This window comes from Pleurodeles waltl, chromosome 12 (genome assembly GCF_031143425.1).
Source record: "Pleurodeles waltl isolate 20211129_DDA chromosome 12, aPleWal1.hap1.20221129, whole genome shotgun sequence".
In the NCBI taxonomy this organism is placed as follows: domain Eukaryota; kingdom Metazoa; phylum Chordata; class Amphibia; order Caudata; family Salamandridae; genus Pleurodeles; species Pleurodeles waltl.
This window is the reverse complement of record NC_090451.1, coordinates 117,051,412-117,057,910: the sequence shown is the minus strand read 5'-3', so window position 1 is coordinate 117,057,910 and position 6,499 is coordinate 117,051,412. Positions and strand designations below refer to the sequence as shown.

Sequence of the window (6,499 nt, the reverse complement as noted above, 5' to 3'; positions counted from 1 at the left end):
TGGCCCATACGGGGATCGAACCCGCGACCTTGGCGTTATTAGCACCACGCTCTAACCAACTGAGCTAACCGGCCATGAATGACAGAGATATCCGTTTTCCATGACATGCAGATACACAGAAGAGTCGGTCTCACTATCGCAATTCCTTCATACTTTTCTCCTTCTGTCCCCTGTCTGGATTGCAATAACAAGAGCTGTTGAGTGCTGCACGCCAGCCTCAGCGCCTCTTCTTTCAGTCAATGTCACTGTGTGCTGTGATATCTTTGTAACATTGGTTGTTGCCGGAAGAAAAGGAAAGGATGGATAGGATTTGTATTCTTTTACAACAAAATCCAAAATGCATCGGCTTGCTTGCTCATAAAGTTTACAAGGCCAGCTGCTTTTGAGATATTCTAATTATAGTGGTTATTGGGCGTTGGAGGTAAGAGAGTTGTTTTTAGGTCTGGCCGTTCCTTCTGCTTTAAATTACTCTAGCTCATGTCAACAAAGTAACAACAAAACATAGCCAACGGTTTGTTGCTCAAGCCTTCCCTACTGCACCTTCCCATGTCTCTCCTGCCGACCACAGTGCAGGAAATTTGAGTTTGCATTTGCGCAAAGAGACGTACAACACAAGAAGGCGCGCTTTCGTGCGCCGGGCACCACCCGGCCTGTGCATTCCTCACTGCTGTGAGATCAGTTTACTCAGCAGAGCATGACGCTGCAATTGGTTAGTAAGGCCTGCCTGACCAGAATAGTATATTTGGGGTCATGTATTTGATTGCATTTTTAAAACAGTAACAGAACTTAACTGCAATGTTTAAATAGGTCTAGACATATTTAAACAGTGTCAATTTGATAGAAGAATTCTGGAAAATTCAGAGGGGAGGCACCAATGTTTTTTTTTTTCCCTTTGGGTGGATGTGGCATTAAAGAGTTTGAAGACCACTGGTCTAAGTGGACACTAATACACCTGGATCCTCCTGAATTCCTCGCAACAGATGCCAGCAAACCTGGCTGGAGAGCTACTGTGTTGGACTGATCCTGTCGATTCAAGTGGTCTTTCCTAGAGAGTCGGAGGTCATGGAAGTAGATGGAGTGGATGGTAAGCTTCAGGGCTTTGAAGTTTTCCCATCATCATCTGTCTCAGAAAAATGTGCTAGTAAAGACAGAGAATAAGGTAGCGGTCTTTTACATTAACCAGCAGTGAAGCATGCATTCAAAATCCCTCAATGCAATAGCAGAACAATTGGGCTATTGGGCAGAGATCAACCTGTTGCATACGTCGGCAGTACACATCAAGGGCACCGACAATGTGATGGCAGACAGCTGGAGGTTTCCAAATTTGCTGGAGTTGACGTTATCCAGGTCGTTGTTTTGAGAGATATGCCGAGAGTTTGTGAAACCCTTTCTGGATCTCTTTTCAAACAAGAACAATGCTCATCTTTGTCGATTCTGATCCAGGTTTCCGGAACAAGGAGCCTAGGTAGTGGACGTATTGGTGATAAAGTGGCTGAGAAGTCTCCTTTATACATTCCCCCCCTTTTTATTGATCCAGATGGTTCTCTTCAAGTCTCAGCAGGGGGGAGGGAACTTGATTCTTGTTGGCCCTGATTGGCCAGAGATGTCATGGTTTCCTCTTCTGAACCCCTGGCTCTTCTACCTCCTTGGGTACTGCTCAAGTGTGTCTCTTCTCAGAACGTCGTCCCTGACCTTCTTGCTCCAACTCACTCTATCGCTTTGGAGGTTGAGAAGTCTGGACTGCTAGCAAAGGGTCTTTCCTCTTCCTTAGTGGAGTTAATTCAGCACTCCAGCAGGCCTTCTACTTCGAAGTCTTACTCAAAGAACTGGAAGTCCTTTCAGACGTGATGTTCTGCTCATGATCTTTTGGCACCTACCTGTAGTTTGTCTGCTATTTTGCATTTTCTTCTGAATGGGTTTCACTTGAATCTCTTTCCACTCTGAAAGCTCATTGGTTTGCGATAAAGGCTTTTAGGGACTTTTCTGAACTTTCATCGATGTTACACTCTTTGGTGTCTAGACTGTTATGATCGTTTGTCAATGGTAAGAACAATGAAAAATCCCTTTTCTCCAACTCAGAATCTTCCTACTCTTTTATAGGCTTTGCAATTTTAGCTCTTTGAGGATCTGGATACTGTACAATTAAAGATTGTCTCCTATAAAGTTATTTTCCTATTTGCTATCACCTTGCTGAGAACAAATGGGGAGCTGGGAGCCTTAAAATGCTGTCCTCTCTTCATTTGATACTTTGGAAGATGGGGTAACTTTAAGGCCTAGCCCTACCTTTGCTGCAAAGGTTAAGTCTATTTTTGATTGATCTTAGGAAATAATTCTTCCTTCTTTCATTCCCTCTCCTTCCTCTCCGGAGGAACATTTGTTGAATACACTTGATGTTTAAAGAGCTCTTTTCATTTATGTCACTAGGCCTCTGCAGTTCAGGAAAACCGACTCTTTGTTTGTGACTTTTGGACAGCCTGGAAAAGACAAGAAGGTGACTTTTATGACTCTGAGTAGGTGGATTAAGTTGTCAATTTTTCTGGCTTTGCAAGGCTTTTTAGAAAATCTTCCAGGTCAGGGATGGTCTACGAGAGGAATGGCCACCTCCTGGGTTGAATTCCAGTGAGTAACAATCTAGGAAATTCCTAGGGTTGTTACTTGGGCCTCAGGGCATACATTTGTCAAGCATTATCGCTTAATAAATTTTCTGTTTTGCATTTGAGTACCAATGTTTTGAACTCTGCATTACCCTAATTCCATCTTGTCCTTGTCACAAACATTACATCCTGCCCACCTTCCCATCAGTCCTTTGGCAAGGGCTTGGCACCCAGGTTGGGTGCATGGCGCTAGCATTTAAGAATCCTCCTGTTCTTTCTTCCTCTTGGAGGGTGACATCACTTTACTTTGTAATGACTGTCACAAGGACGCAATGGACTAAGGCTAATGAAGATAACAATAAGTAACCAACGCATCACCACTCTTTCTGAATGTGCGTGGCTCATTCTGCAGGACTTGTTCTTTGTATGATTCCTGGATTTTCAGAAGCCCTTTGATGGCAGCACCCCCACACTGAAAATTGTTTCAGCACCACTGGACAAGGGTCAGTTGTCATGCTCATCTGCGGCATAAATTTGCATTGAAGTAGTCTAACTCCCCAGGTCATGTCTTTTGCTCAATTTGCCTTTGTGAGTTTTCTCTCAATCACTGTTGATTTCTTTTGATCTTTCTTTCTTCTTTCACTTCACCTTCGCCTTCAGTGTATCTTTCGGCACTGTTAAGAGACACGCCCCCTTGTAGCCACTTCTATACTTCTGTCACCTAATTATTTTCCTATCCTTTCCCCTGTAACGTTGCTGATCCTAGCTATAGCATGACTATCCAGAATCTGTTCACCTGAGTTATGTTCCTCTTATCCCCACGCATCTAATAATCAGCTCTTGGTCTCCCTCCACCTCTCACGTGACATAGTCTGAGCCAGTGTCTCCATCTTGGAGAGACAATCTCTTGCACTTCTGTTGTTCTACTGGCGCTGCCGGCTTGAGCTTTGGTCAGAAGTGGCAAAAGAAGGACTAATGGAAAGTGAACGTGTACTGGAGCAACAGAGTGTATGGATTTACAAGCGTTTGATTAAATGAGAAAAAAAGAGTTTACTTGAGAGAAAAAACTTACCTTGGCCCGTACGGGGATCGAACCCGCGACCTTGGCGTTATTAGCACCACGCTCTAACCAACTGAGCTAACCGGCCATGAATGACAGAGTTATCCTTTTTCCATGACATGCAGATACACAGAAGAGTCGGTCTCACTATCGCAATTCCTTCATACTTTTCTCCTTCTGTCCCCTGTCTGGATTGCAATAACAAGAGCTGTTGAGTGCTGCACGCCAGCCTCAGCGCCTCTTCTTTCAGTCAATGTCACTGTGTGCTGTGATATCTTTGTAACATTGGTTGTTGCCGGAAGAAAAGGAAAGGATGGATAGGATTTCTATTCTTTTACAACAAAACCCAAAATGCATCGGCTTGCTTGCTCATTAAGTTTACAAGGCCAGCTGCTTTTGAGATATTCTAATTATAGTGGTTATTCGGCGTTGGAGGTAAGAGAGTTGTTTTTAGGTCTGGCCGTTACTTCTGCTTTAAATTACTCTAGCTCATGTCAACAAAGTAACAACAAAACATAGCCAACGGTTTGTTGCTCAAGCCTTCCCTACTGCACCTTCCCATGTCTCTCCTGCCGACCACAGTGCAGGAAATTTGAGTTTGCATTTGCGCAAAGAGACGTACAACACAAGAAGGCGCGCTTTCGTGCGCCGGGCACCACCCGGCCTGTGCATTCCTCACTGCCGTGAGATCAGTTTACTCAGCAGAGCATGACGCTGCAATTGGTTAGTAAGGCCTGCCTGACCAGAATAGTATATTTGGGGTCATGTATTTGATTGCATTTTTAAAACAGTAACAGAACTTAACTGCAATGTTTAAATAGGTCTAGACATATTTAAACAGTGTCAATTTGATAGAAGAATCCTGGAAAATTCAGAGGGGAGGCACCAATGTTTTTATTTCCCTTTGGGTGGATGTGGCATTAAAGAGTTTGAAGACCACTGGTCTAAGTGGACACTAATACACCTGGATCCTCCTGAATTCCTCGCAACAGATGCCAGCAAACCTGGCTGGAGAGCTACTGTGTTGGACTGATCCTGACGATTCAAGTGGTCTTTCCTAGAGAGTCGGAGGTCATGGAAGTAGATGGAGTTGATGGTAAGCTTCAGGGCTTTGAAGTTTTCCCATCATCATCTGTCTCAGAAAAATGTGCTAGTAAAGACAGAGAATAAGGTAGCGGTCTTTTACATGAACCAGCAGTGAAGCATGCATTTAAAATCCCTCAATGCAATAGCAGAACAATTGGGCTATTGGGCAGAGATCAACCTGTTGCATACGTCGGCAGTACACATCAAGGGCACCGACAATGTGATGGAAGACAGCTGGAGGTTTCCAAATTTGCTGGAGTTGACGTTATCCAGGTCGTTGTTTTGAGAGATATGCCGAGAGTTTGTGAAACCCTTTCTGGATCTCTTTTCAAACAAGGACAATGCTCATCTTTGTCGATTCTGATCCAGGTTTCCGGAACAAGGAGCCTAGGTGGTGGACGTATTGGTGATAAAGTGGCTGAGAAGTCTCCTTTATACATTCCCCCCCCCTTTTTATTGATCCAGATGGTTCTCTTCAAGTCTCAGCAGGGGGAGGGAACTTGTTGACCCTGATTGGCCAGAGATGTCATGGTTTCCTCTTCTGAACCCCTGGCTCTTCTACCTCCTTGGGTACTGCTCAAGTGTGTCTCTTCTCAGAACGTCGTCCCTGACCTTCTTGCTCCAACTCACTCTATCGCTTTGGAGGTTGAGAAGTCTGTACTGCTAGCAAAGGGTCTTTCCTCTTCCTTAGTGGAGTTACTTCAGCACTCCAGCAGGCCTTCTACTTCGAAGTCTTACTCAAAGAACTGGAAGTCCTTTCAGACGTGATGTTCTGCTCATGATCTTTTGGCACCTACCTGTAGTTTGTCTGCTATTTTGCATTTTCTTCTGATTGGGTTTCACTTGAATCTCTTTCCACTCTGAAAGCTCATTGGTTTGCGATAAAGGCTTTTAGGGACTTTTCTGAACTTTCATCGATGTTACACTCATTGGTGTCTAGACTGTTATGATCTTTTGTCAATGGTAAGAACAATGAAAAATCCCTTTTCTCCAACTCAGAATCTTCCTACTCTTTTATAGGCTTTGCAATTTTATCTCTTTGAGGATCTGGATACTGTACAATTAAAGATTGTCTCCTATAAAGTTATTTTCCTATTTGCTATCACCTTGCTGAGAACAATTGGGGAGCTGGGAGCTTTAAAATGCTGTCCTCTCTTCATTTGATACTTTGGAAGATGAGGTAACTTTAAGGCCTAGCCCTACCTTTGCTGCAAAGGTTAAGTCTATTTTTGATAGATCTTAGGAAATAATTCTTCCTTCTTTCATTCCCTCTCCTTCCTCTCCGGAAGAACATTTGTTAAATACACTTGATGTTTAAAGAGCTCTTTTCATTTATGTCACCAGGCCTCTGCAGTTCAGGAAAACCGACTCCTTGTTTGTGACTTTTGGACAGCCTGGAAAAGACAAGAAGGTGACTTTTATGACTCTGAGTAGGTGGATTAAGTCGTCAATTTTTCTGGCTTTGCAAGGCTTTTTAGAAAATCTTCCAGGTCAGGGATGGTCTACGAGAGGAATGGCCACCTCCTGGGTTGAATTCCAGTGAGTAACAATCTAGGAAATTCCTAGGGTGGTTACTTGGGCCTCAATGCATACATTTGTGAAGCATTATCGCTTAATAAATTTTCTGTTTTGCATTTGAGTACCAATGTTTTGAACTCTGCATTACCCTAAGTCCATCTTGTCCTTGTCACAAACATTACATCCTGCCCACCTTCCCATCAGTCCTTTGGCAAGGGCTTGGCACCCAGGTTGGGTGCAT

General features: G+C 43.7%; 2 non-coding genes across 2 annotated transcripts; both read right to left on the bottom strand.

Moving 5' to 3' along the window:
- On the bottom strand, positions 1-74 carry TRNAI-AAU (transfer RNA isoleucine (anticodon AAU)). Its single transcript has one exon. It is a non-coding gene; the product is annotated as a tRNA-Ile (tRNA).
- Positions 75-3,668: 3,594 nt separating this feature from the next.
- TRNAI-AAU (transfer RNA isoleucine (anticodon AAU)) lies at positions 3,669-3,742 on the bottom strand. Its single transcript has one exon. It is a non-coding gene; the product is annotated as a tRNA-Ile (tRNA).
- Between the last annotated feature and the right edge of the window lie 2,757 nt (positions 3,743-6,499).